The sequence below is a fragment of the Prionailurus viverrinus genome, chromosome C2 (assembly GCF_022837055.1).
Source record: "Prionailurus viverrinus isolate Anna chromosome C2, UM_Priviv_1.0, whole genome shotgun sequence".
Lineage (NCBI taxonomy): Eukaryota > Metazoa > Chordata > Mammalia > Carnivora > Felidae > Prionailurus > Prionailurus viverrinus.
Window position 1 is genome coordinate 3,146,622 of NC_062569.1, and position 11,860 is coordinate 3,158,481.

The 11,860-nt window shown below is 42.3% G+C and overlaps 1 long non-coding RNA gene across 1 annotated transcript in view; it reads left to right on the forward strand.

Annotated features, from left to right (window-relative positions):
• The window catches only part of LOC125175547 (uncharacterized), a 343,167-nt gene extending 341,405 nt beyond the window's left edge, over positions 1–1,762 (forward strand). The window contains exon 5 of the long non-coding RNA XR_007155869.1: positions 1,549–1,762. This is a non-coding gene — a long non-coding RNA (uncharacterized LOC125175547). The remainder of the gene's footprint in view (positions 1–1,548) is intronic.
• Positions 1,763–11,860: the final 10,098 nt, after the last annotated feature.

Consider the following 11,860-nt stretch of genomic DNA (forward strand, 5'->3'; position numbering starts at 1 on the left):
GATGGTTCAGCAAGAATTGTGACACGAGCAAGCGGTGAAGCTAATGCCTAAAATTATCAAGGAACGGAGTATTTGGCAAGGGAGTTTGTAGGTGATATAACAAAGGAGAGTAGTTGGTTATAGTATGAGGATGTGAGAATCTCCTTCCATTGCTGAATGTAGATGTAAACCCTAGGTCTCATAGGGTCTCATAGACAACCTCTATTTGGAATGCCTTATGGGATGTGAACCTACAACTGAAGTTTTTTTGTCAACCCAATATATCTTCCTGGAGAGAAAATTGTTTCCCAGCATCCGATCTGGTCTGGTGCCATCTTTCTCTGTGTGCCAGGTATCCATACGTTAAGTCCAATTTCATTGCCGTGAAATTTCATTTCATGGGATGGTTTCCTGTTTCCCTCTGTAACCATGAAAGTTCCCGTGTTTTTGTGTTTTCTTATGTTGCTTCATCTCATGTCCCCATTCTCTTCCTGCCCAAATTTCACTTATCCGGAACCTTAAAAAAGATTTTTTATTCTTCAGGGTCTAGTAGAAACCTTTCTCCGCTAGGGTTATTCTCCTTTAACCTCAGATTACTTCCTCTTATCACATCTGATTTTGACAGTAAAGAATATCATTTCAAGAGAAATTGGATTTAAAGTCTATATTTTAAAAAGCCTACATGACCCCAAGACTTACCATTCTATTTGTGCCTCTCTCTCTCCTTGCCAGATGAAAAGGAGCTTAATCTTTATTCTGTTCTTATAAATAATATTCAGAACCAGTGAAATCTGATCCCCATTTTTTCTGCATATCATCAAATATGCCTTAATCTCATACCCAGATATCTATGTGTCTTCTTTCTCTAGGTATCTCCCAGTTAAAAAAAAATTCCAATCGAACACTTTGTTGAAAAAATGAAGTTGCAGAATAAGTTTGGCCGGGGAACTTTGGCTGCATCGTTACTTAACATATCTCATAAGGCCCAGCTTACTCACAGATAGAAACAGAGCCCTTTCTTTGCTTCAAACGCAGGGAATACACACTGACAGTCCTTCAATTACTTCTCCCTTATTTCTGTTTTATACATCTCAGCAGAATTCCCAAAGTCACACTTGAGAAGAAATCCCCAGAGTGGCGTTTTCTTTTAGCAAACCCTCAGGAAGAACTCACTGGTTCCAAATCAATACAGTAGTAAAATACCAGCAGGAAGTGTATTAGCGGTATATTTAGAAGCCTTATTGGAAGCTGGATAATGAGATCCTGAACTCACACCTGCCCCCTTGGTTTCAGGAGGAAAGGAACACCTCAGCCTTGCTTGTAATTAGGCGTAATTGTTTCCTTGCAACAAAATAATCAGAGTAATTTAACCAGTGATCTGTTTTTGTTTTTGATAATTCAGTCTGCTTGCCACTGTGATGGGGTGAGGTCTGGCAAGGGGAGGACCAATAAGTTGAGGCGTCTCATGTTCTGAAACTCGTAACTCTGAATTTTTAGGGAGCTGGTGCTTTTTGGGTTTTGTTTGTTTATTTATTTTGTTTTGTTTTGTGCCTGTTTTTGCTCTTTTAGCTCCCCAGCCTCGCTGCAGTTATTGGCAATGTAGACACCAAGTGGTTGCGAGAAGTTCTTCTTCTTCAGGAAAAAAAAAAATCTGTCTGGCTTCTGGCTTAGTGGTTCAGCAGAGATGAGCGAGCCTAGCCGCGTCCAACCAATCGTCCCTTGGCTGGGTGAACTCAACCCAGCACGCTAGTAAAAGATGAGAGTAATGAAGAAGTGGCAGAGCATTCTAGGGATCTACTGCTTGCAGAACAAAGCCAAGTAACACCTTTGAAATTGTCATATATTTATGTAGGAACCAATGCCTGAAAGCTGTGGGTTACAGGAGCAGGTTCCAGAACCGGGAGCCAGGAGAGCTTGATTCCTGAGCCCTGACCCTTCCTAGGCGTGTGATCCTAAGGAAATTTCTTAATCTCTCTGAGCCTCAGATTTCTCACTTTTAATAAAGGGATGTATAATTGCTAATGGAATTGAATAGTTTGGTGACCGTGCAGTGAGACCGGCAAATGCATGTTAGCATTATTCATCAGTGAACTCCTCAACCCAGGGCCATACCTTAGCAGATATCCGCCAGGGCAGGTAGAATAAAAAGGCTTTGTCTCGTGGTGACCCAGTTCATGCTATGTGGACTTAGGAATATTTGTCAGATCCTGCCCCTGGAAACACAGCTCCAAAGGGACATTCTAAAGCCTTGTAAACTAGGTCCCATAACAGTGGCTATCATTAATCAAATGAGACATGCTGAGGGGAATGCAAATTAAAAAGGGAAAAATAAGCTCATATTTGTTGATAAGAATTCTAGGCACTGAAATAGGTGTTTTACATATATTATCTCATAGAATCCTCTAACTGCCCAGAGAGTTATGTTCAAAATTCCTTTTAATCTGTTGGTGGATCAGAGAGATAAATCACTTTGCCCAAAGCCACACAGCTAAAACATGACACAGGTATAAATTTACCCAGTTCTGTCTGACTTAAAAAACTTGGTTTCTTTTCACTAACCTACATTGCTGTTATTTTCAAGAAATTTAGCATCTTGAAAACAGTCAAATAGAAATCATAAATACATAGTGGTACTGGGCAAGAATCATTCTATCTTAAATGATAAATTGTGTCTAGTATACGCTATGGGTATCAGAGATAAGGGGAAAAGGGACAAAATCAAACCTTGAATCAACAAAATGAAGGGAAATTGGATTCAAGTAAATGGGTAGTAAATGGTATTGCAGCTTTGATTTTTCTGGAAGCCTGTAGGTATAGGAAGCAGGTTTTGAGCATGAAATTGCCAGACAGAGCCAAGAAAGCAAAGCTATTTGGTCCACATTTTGAATGCTTTCAATATGAAATTTTGATCTCACATAACAGATGACTCAGCCATTACACAGACCAAATTGTGTGCTTTGAAGCAAAATCTTTTTTTTTTAATTTTTTTTAACGTTTATTTATTTTTGAGACAGAGAGAGACAGAGTATGAACGGGGGAGGGTCAGAGAGAGAGGGAGACACAGAATCTGAAACAGGCTCCAGGCTCTGAGCCATCAGCACAGATGCCCGACGTGGGGCTTGAATTCATGAACCGCGAGATCATGACCTGAGCCGAAGTCGGACGCTCAACAGACTGAGCTACCCAGGCGCCCCGCAAAATCCTAATTTAAGAACAAATTATATATTGCTTCTTCCCAAACAAGCATGGTAGCCCTCTACCCAAGACCAGAAATGTTTGTATACTGCCAGTGTATCCTAGCATTTGTTTTGATTAAAATATACAATAAAAGAAATGATTGGGCTGTGAGCCGACATATAATGCAAAATGACCTGTTGCTCACATTTCTATCACCTTAGGACAAAGTCACAAGAAATGGAAACATATTCCCAACATCATACAGCTCTGGATGAGAAATTAGGGCGAGAGTGAGTACATACAGTCGTCCTTGCTATCTGCGGTTTCATTTTCCATGGTTTCCCTTACCTGTGGTCAATCTGTGGTCAACGTCATTCCGAAGCAGATGACCTCCTCCAAAGGTCAATAACAGCCTCATACTACATCACAGTGCCTACGTCATTCACCTCTCTTCCTCTCATCCCATAGGCATCTTGTCATCTCACATCCCAAGAAAAGGGTAACTACAGTATAAAAAGTTATTTCGAGAGAGACCACATTCACATAGCATTTATTACAGTATATGTTATTGTGATTTTTTCTTATTGGCTAAAAATTAAACTTTATCATATTTATGTATGCATAGGAAAAAACACAGTCTGTACAGGGTTCAGTACGATCCACAGTTTCAGGCATCCACTGGGGGTCTTGAAATGTATCTGCCTCGGGTAAGGAGAGACCACCGTTTAAATGATTTTCTCCCTCTTTTATGGCAAAAATCGTTCAAATTGGTCAAGCACAGAGTTAAGTCTAACAATAACGGTTTCAAGCAGAGTATTAAATCTGTATGCCAATGTCAAAAATAATAATGCATGGAAGAGATCATGTTTAATGTAAATATAATTGTAAAATAATAATCTATATTCCCGAATTAAACAATAAAACTCAGGAACCTAGGAAAAACAGTTAGGAAAGAAATTGTGTGTTAAATCCTCCTTTTTGCATGGGTGAATTCAATAGATACTAGTTGATTATACAGTTATTAGAGGATTGTAGGTTCAATTACGTTTTATAAACCTTAAAGGTAGCAAGGCGTTGATGCTTTTGCTTGCGCTGGCTTTTGAGGGGCCAATTGTGTGTATCTGCTCATACTCTAGATTCAGTGCCATTATGTTGGAAGCTTGAAATTGGCCACAGTGTTAATATTTGTTCCATCAAGTTGGCAAATTCTACAAATCAGAGAGCCCGTTTTAATTTCAGGGAGCCCGTCGTTAACACACTGCTGTTGAAGGCTACCATTAGTGGAAGTGTACCTTCTTAATCACTAGCAAAAAATACGGAAGACAACACAAGCCTTTGGCAAAAGGCACAAACAAACAAAAAAAAGAAGTAAGGGCACGTGAAAACAGAGACACGGATAATCGTAGCAAAACAAGTTATATTAATATAATGTGATTAGAAAAGAAGGGGGCAGGCAAGTGTTAGAGGCAGAGGAGATGGCATCCAGAAATATCTGGAGGCAGAGACTGAGGCGTATTTGAGATACTGGAAGCATCCTGGTATGGGAAGGGACAGAATTTAGGGAAACTGATTGGACAAGCGGCCAGATTAAGATGGTCTTTTATGTCAGATTGAGGAGTTCGGATCTCTTTTTAAGGGTGCATAGAAGTCCCTGAATGCTTTAGGCAGAAGAGAAAAAAATGATATTTAAGTCAAAGAAAGCTTTTCTTGCCTAGAGGATGGCAAGTGGAGTGAGGGCAGAGATGTGAACAGGAGGAGGTGAGGAGATCCCCAGGTAGGAGGTTGACATGTACTCCTCGAAGAGTCGGGTGAATAGGAGAATACATTTTGCACCCAATTTGGTGATTGTGTGTGGGGAATCATAGCCCAGGGGTATTTGGGAATGATGCCAACGTTTATGTTTTGGCAACTGAGTGATGGTGGTAGTGTTAAAAAAAGAAAAAAAAAAGGAAGATGTCTTTGGATATGTTGAATGTGACCTGTCTGTGATAGCCCAGTGGATGGATGTGTCCAGAAAGAGTAGAATATATGAATGTCAAATTCAGTTGGGAAAATTTGGATGGTTTATAGAAGTTTGAGGGTCATTAGCAGAGAAACAGTATATAGATTTGGACTGGAGATAAAGATTTGGAAGTCATCAGTATAGAGAGATCAGATGGACAGTTTTGGAAGTGAATGAGATTTCCTAAAAACCCAAGAGTTAGAATAGATACAGGTGTAGGACAGAATCCTGAAGAACAATAACATTTAAAGGTTGGGCAGAGGAAGGGACTTTAGCAAAAAGGTCTGAATATGTTCAACGCCTAGCACAGTGCTTTGCTCAAAGTAGACACTCAATTGAATATCTGGGAAATGAGGGAAGAAGGAAGGAAGAGCGGGGGAAAGAAATTCAAGGTCAAAAATGATTGGGTCAAGATAGCCATCATACAGTGAAGCCGATAAATGTAAAGACTCAGGGTCCTTCACTTCACAGGCTACTAACCAGGTTCTATAACTCCACTCGCATTCATCATTGAGTTCTTAATCACTTTTCCTAAAAAGGGTTCAACAAATAGCAAAACCCTCTGGTCCATCTAAACCTGGTTCCAACCCTGTGAAAATTCAAGGAAAAAACATGTCACGTGAGATAAAAGTAGGCATTTCGGGATATAACCTCAGGGATTTTCATGCACTGAATTACCAACCTTCAAAACCCTGAAGTGTAAAAACTATAGGAAATTGAGAAATTTCTAGAAACACCATGGTAGTGGGAGAGTTCTCCTCTTAGATCAGGACTGATAAAATACATGGCAACAAAAATAGGAAAGCTTACCGGGGTGGGGGCAGGGCGGGGGGAAAGGGGCAGCTGGGTGGCTGGATCAGTTAAGCATCTGACTCTTAATTTTGGCTCAGGTCATGATCTCATGGTTTTGTGAGTTCAAGTCTCATGTAGTGTGCTGAGCCTGCTTGGGATTCTCCCTTTCTCCCTGTCTTTGTGCCCCTCCCCTGCTCACACACACTCTCTCTCTCTCACAATAAATAAATAAATAAACCTTAAAAAATGGGAACGCTACAGAGGATGTGAAGAATATAATTATTAAGTTTGATCCAATAGAGACATAGTTAACCTCTACCCAATAAATGCCGTAAGTGGAAATAATCACAAAATTTCCCTTTGACCACAAGGCAATACAATGAAAAAAAATTTTAAATCCCTCAAAGAATTTTCACTTCAAAGGTAATAAAAATAGATATTTTAGTATACTTAACCATAATAATAAAAAAACAACATAATTGTAATAGTCAATACTATGTATTAAAAGCCATGTGAGGCAGCAAAGCGTTTACATAAGGAAACAGGAATAAATGAAAATAAATACACAAGCATCTATATCAAGAAATTCACAAAATAAGATCAAGTAACTTTGAGAAAACCAGGAGTAAGGAAATAATTAAATTAACACAGAAATGGGTTTCTTTGCAACCCGGGAAACAACGGAATTAGTAAGTAAACCCAAGAGCTTATTTGGAAAACTAAGTGGAACAAAGTAGGTACGCCCAAGCTTGCCTGATCATGTAAGCACACAAGAGGGAGTGAATGAAGAGACAAGCGCATGTACACGGGCTGGGAACTAGAAATCACCATTAGTACAGTAAGGATCACAAGAACTCGATGAGAATATTTTACAGAACTCTCTTCGAATAAATCTGAATAGTTGGATGAAATGGATAATTTTCTAGGAAAATACAAATTCCTAAAATTAAACCCGGAAGATACAGAAGACTTCTGCGTGGGTGAAAATGCAAGATATTGAGAAAGTTTTAAAGACCTTGTCCTCAAAACGGTGCCAGGCACAGATGGTTTCCTGGGTGAGTTCTTTCAACCTTCAAGGAACAGAAACTTCAATACTATTTAAATTGTTCTCAAGCAGAGAGAAAAAAGGAAAGCTTCCAAATTATTTTTCAAAAGCCAGCATAGCATTGATTCCAAAACCTTAGATGAGGGCAGAGAAAACACAACTTGTGACAAATTTCCGTTTGGAATGCCGGAGTTGAAGTTTCCAAGACGGGAAGGTGGCAGGGGAGGGTGCCCTGAGCCATTTGAGTTCAATTTCTTAAAAAGGCCAAAGGAATTGGGCACATACAGTCACCCTTCACATTAAAGGTTACAATTATAGTTTTCTTATATTCAAGTATAGATATAAATGTTCATTTTAATTATTTATTTTATGACTAAATAGAATTTACTAATTTTTTTTTTAAACTCCATTACAACAGAGGCAACAGTGATAACATAATAAAGTTCATTTAGTGTTTGTTTGTTGCTTGGCCCTATGTGAAGCTCTTTTTCGAGAATCATCTCATTTCATCACTACTGAAACTCGAGGCGCGAGCTATTATCCTCATTCCCCCCTGAAAAATAAGGAATCTGAGCCTCAGCAGGTGTATTTCACGGCTGGAAAGGGGTAGAGCTGGATTTCAGACCAAGGCAGGGCCCTCTGGAAACTCTTCTCGTCTCTCAAATGAAGTTTAGTCTGTAAAAGGGCCATCATCTGGCACCCTGAACGAAGTCATGTGCTGGGCGGATCCTAAGGGCTGGGAAAAACACCTTCCAGAAGAGGTAGGGGTGACATTTATGCTCCCGTGTGATAAGTGTAATTTGTCGTACTTGGGTAGAGGAATATCCAGGCTCCTTAAGAGCAGAGCTATCAGCCAAAGCCAAGACGGTAGAAAACTGAACAGGATGAGTTGAGATCAGTAGGCATTGAGGGAATGGGGCGATGACATTCATGCCCATAGTAGAAAGATGATCGTGTGTCAATCTTAGGTCAGAGGATGCTTTTTTGGGCCAATGATTCATGGAACGACTGAAGTAGCAGACAGACTTTTAGATGCATGTTCATCTAGATGTGTCTGCAGATAACATCTATGACTTTCAGAAGATTCTCAAAAAGGGTTATATATTCACAAAAGTTGATACCTGCCGCTGCAGATGGGAGTAAGATGCTAGAAGAGTACAGTGGGTCCAGGTAGCAAAGAAAGTGACCTGGACAGCAGTCTGTTCTCAGCCTGTACCAGCCAGGGTGATGGGTACATCAAGCTCTATTCTCTTTTCCTCTGTCCTCCCCAGCAAGGCCCCTCATTTGGGTCTGTGCCTTCCTGTTTCCCCTGCCCATTCAACGGAGATGGTGGGGAAGGGGGGCGGAGAGTACTCTTTCAGGTGAGTATCTCAGTCTTTGTGCCTGTGCTGGTGTGTGTGTGTGTGTGTGTGTGTGTGTGTGTGTGTTTGCCAAGGACCTTCTGATAGCTCTCATCCTGCTCCCGAGAGCCAAAGCAAATCACAGGCTAATAACAAGTCATAGAATAAACTTGTCAAATCACTGTGTTGTACACTTGAAAGGAACATAACTGTGCAGGGACTACACTCAAATGAAAAACAACAACAACAAAACAGATGCAGGGATGGAGTGGGGGTAAAGGGTCCGTGTGTAACTCTTCTCTCCACAGAGCTTCTCATGAACTGGCCTGTGTCTTGCCGGGACTTGTGCTTCCGAGCTCCGACTTGGTGCTTTTATACGGATCTCCCATTATTTGGGATTAGAAGAAAGAAACTGGAACACTCATCTTTCCAATCCTGGGTCATTAAAAAAAAAAAAAACACCAATAACGACAACAAAAACGAAGAGTGCGGCCGGATGCTCACAAGAGTCACCATGTAGGGTATGTTATCAGGTAGAAAATTGCGTCCTACTGAGATTTTCTTTTCAAACATCCTCAGTTTGAGCCTTAATAGGCACAGCCGGAAAGGGAGTGCCACATAGCTAATATAGCTGAAATTAACCATCGGAAGTGGGGCGTGCAGTGCCTTCATTTTAAGCGACACCATATTCTGCTTGGAATAACGGGGCCGAGAGCCGGAGAGAAGGTGGTGCAAAAAGCAACAGGGGGAACAAATCCAAGAAAAAACCGAAATTGCCTACTGCAAGAGAATAAATAAAAAACCGCAGGAATTACTTATCGGTGGAGTCTCAGAGGCCTCATAAAAAGTAACTCTTTGATTTACCTTCCCTGTTTCCTGTAGTGGCTGCCAGACAAAATTAAAAATGGGCCCATGAAACTAGTGCGAGCGAGACAGACATAAAGTATGCTTCAGAGGCTCCAACTTTTAAGTGCCTTTCCACTTAATTGTCTTTGGTTGCCAGCTAGGGAGGGACGGAGAGAGGGAGGATGCGGCCTGGCCCGGAGCATTTGCAGAATATCAAGGCTCAGCGTTCTGCTCCGCTCCTGCTGATGGTTACCCTCCTACCCCAACACCGCGTCCCCCCCTTCTAACTGGGTGGATGCCAAGACTCAGGTGTTACAGATTGCCAGAGCACAGAACATTTTGGTGAAGTCTACCCATGTAATTGCCTTCAGAAATACCACTCGATGTTTCCCAGCTTTTTTGATGAGGCCTTGGTTGGACCTGGTCCCGGGAGTGGGAAGGGGGAATACGATTTCTCCTGTCCGCTGCAGTCCAGCATTTCCGTGATGGTGTAGCAGTCTGCCCCTTTGCTGACATAACATACTGATTTATATGCAGTAAATGTTTACGGCATGCTTATTATAACAGTTATCTCTCGATACAATGATGCTATTAAACAGCCACAAATCACAGTAGCACACAAGAATAAGTGATTATTGTGCCTGGAATCAACGAGAGGACAGTTTAAGTGGTGGCTGATTTTGCCCAGGCTCACTCATGAGTCTGCAGATTAGTTGGCTGGCTGTCGGCTAATCTAGGATGGCCTCGGTCGGGACATCTGGGATGACCTGACTCTCTGCCATGTGTCTTTCATCCTCTACCGGGCTCGTCTGGGCATGTTTGTTCATGGTGGTGGCAGAGGTTCAAGAGAGCAGGCAGAGACACACAAAGCTTCTTGAGATGTAGGTCTAGCATGGGGACACTGACATTCCTGCCATATTTTGTTGGCTGACCCGAGACACAGACTAGTCCAAATTCAAAGAATAGGAGAGGAAAGTAGATGTCCGGTCTTTAGCGAGAAAAGCCGCAAAGTCACGCGGAATATGACCAGGACGTCGGAAAGGAGTAGAAATTAGGATGCAACCTACACACACACTATGTGCTGTATGTACCTGGGCTATAAGCATGATGACACCGACACTCACAGAGTGGATGTTGTCAGTGCTTGACTGGGATCCCTAGCTACTGTGAGTGTTGGCTCCTGATGGCTCATAGCTGTGTCCTCTTCTCTAGAAAATGGCCTTCAGCCAAGCAAAGGCTGCCTTGCTTCAGGAACTATGCCCCTGTCCTCACCTCTCACCCCAGCAGCCTGGAGTCAAGGACACAAAACGGGAATATAAAAGACTGCCCCCAAATATAAAAGACAGGTGGCTCAGTCAGTTAAGTGTCCGACTTCCCTTCAGGTCATGGTCTCATGGTTCATGAGTGTGAGCCTCACTTCGGGCTGTGCCTGCTTCACTTCTCTGTCTCCCTCTCTCTCTGCCCCTGCCCCACTCATGGTGTCTGTCTCTCTGTCTGCCTCTCTCTCTCTCTCTCTCTCTCTCAAAAATAAATAAAATTTTTTTAAAAGACTGCCCCCTTGCCTGAAGGGAAGGCCACCTCTGTGTGAGCTCTAGAATCCCCCCATGGGATCAGCCTGCAGTCAGGCTGAAACTATAGTTTTATAGCTGTTTTAGCTGAAACTATATCCTTAGTTTGCATCTTCTGCTGCAAGCTTCTGCTGCTTTCCATCCTGCTTACCTTACTGTTACCCTGAGTACCATCAATAAATCATGTGCAACTAAATCCCCACGTCAGGCTCTGCTTCTAGGAACCCAAACTAAGATAGCCATGTAACATAAATACAATCAAGGAGGAGAAGGCATTCTCCTCTCTTCATCAAAGACCAACTTGCAATTCTGGTGCTGGGGTGTCTCCAACGTAACAGGTGTGGTTTCTAGCTAAAGAGCAGCAGTGCCCAGCTGCTATCGAGCAGGGGTGATGCCTAAAACGTTTAGAACCACCGAGCCTCCCTCTGAGGCCCCCTGGAAGCCCTCAGACGCAACTAGCTGAGGCTTGGAGACAGAAGAGGGGAAGGAAATCCTGCGTAAGTAAGAGAGAACGGAAATCAGCAACATCGGTAATATTAATGTTAATGTGAGCCCACCTATATTAACAACCCAATCCAGTGAGACCCATGAAAGCTTGGGTGCTCACATTTGCATCCTAAGTAAGCTTAGGGTTTTTGTTGTACAACTGCTGGACCGAAGTATGTTTCTCTGTATGAAATCTATGAATGGAGGCACGTTGCACTACCTAATATTCCAAAAGAGCTGCTACCTGTCTCCATGTCTCCAGCAGCTGGGGGGCGGGGGGGGGCTCAACAACCCTGGTGAAATTAAGAGTATTAGGTCTGCTTTTGTTAAGTTTATTTATTTATTTTTTGAGAGGGAGCCTGTGCGCAAGTGGGGGAGGGGCACAGAGAGAGGGAGAGAGAGAACGCCAAGCAGGCTTTGCACTATTCATGCAAAGCCTGATGTGGAGCTCCAACTCATGAACCGGGGAGATCATGACCTGAGCCAGAATCAAGAGTCGGATGCTTAATGGACGGAGCCACCCAGGCACCCCTAGGTCTGCTTTTAAGGAGCACTTAAGCCTTCATATCTGCCATCAGCCTTCTAAGTAGCATCCTGCCCAAGTCTTTCCTTTGAAATGCATTCT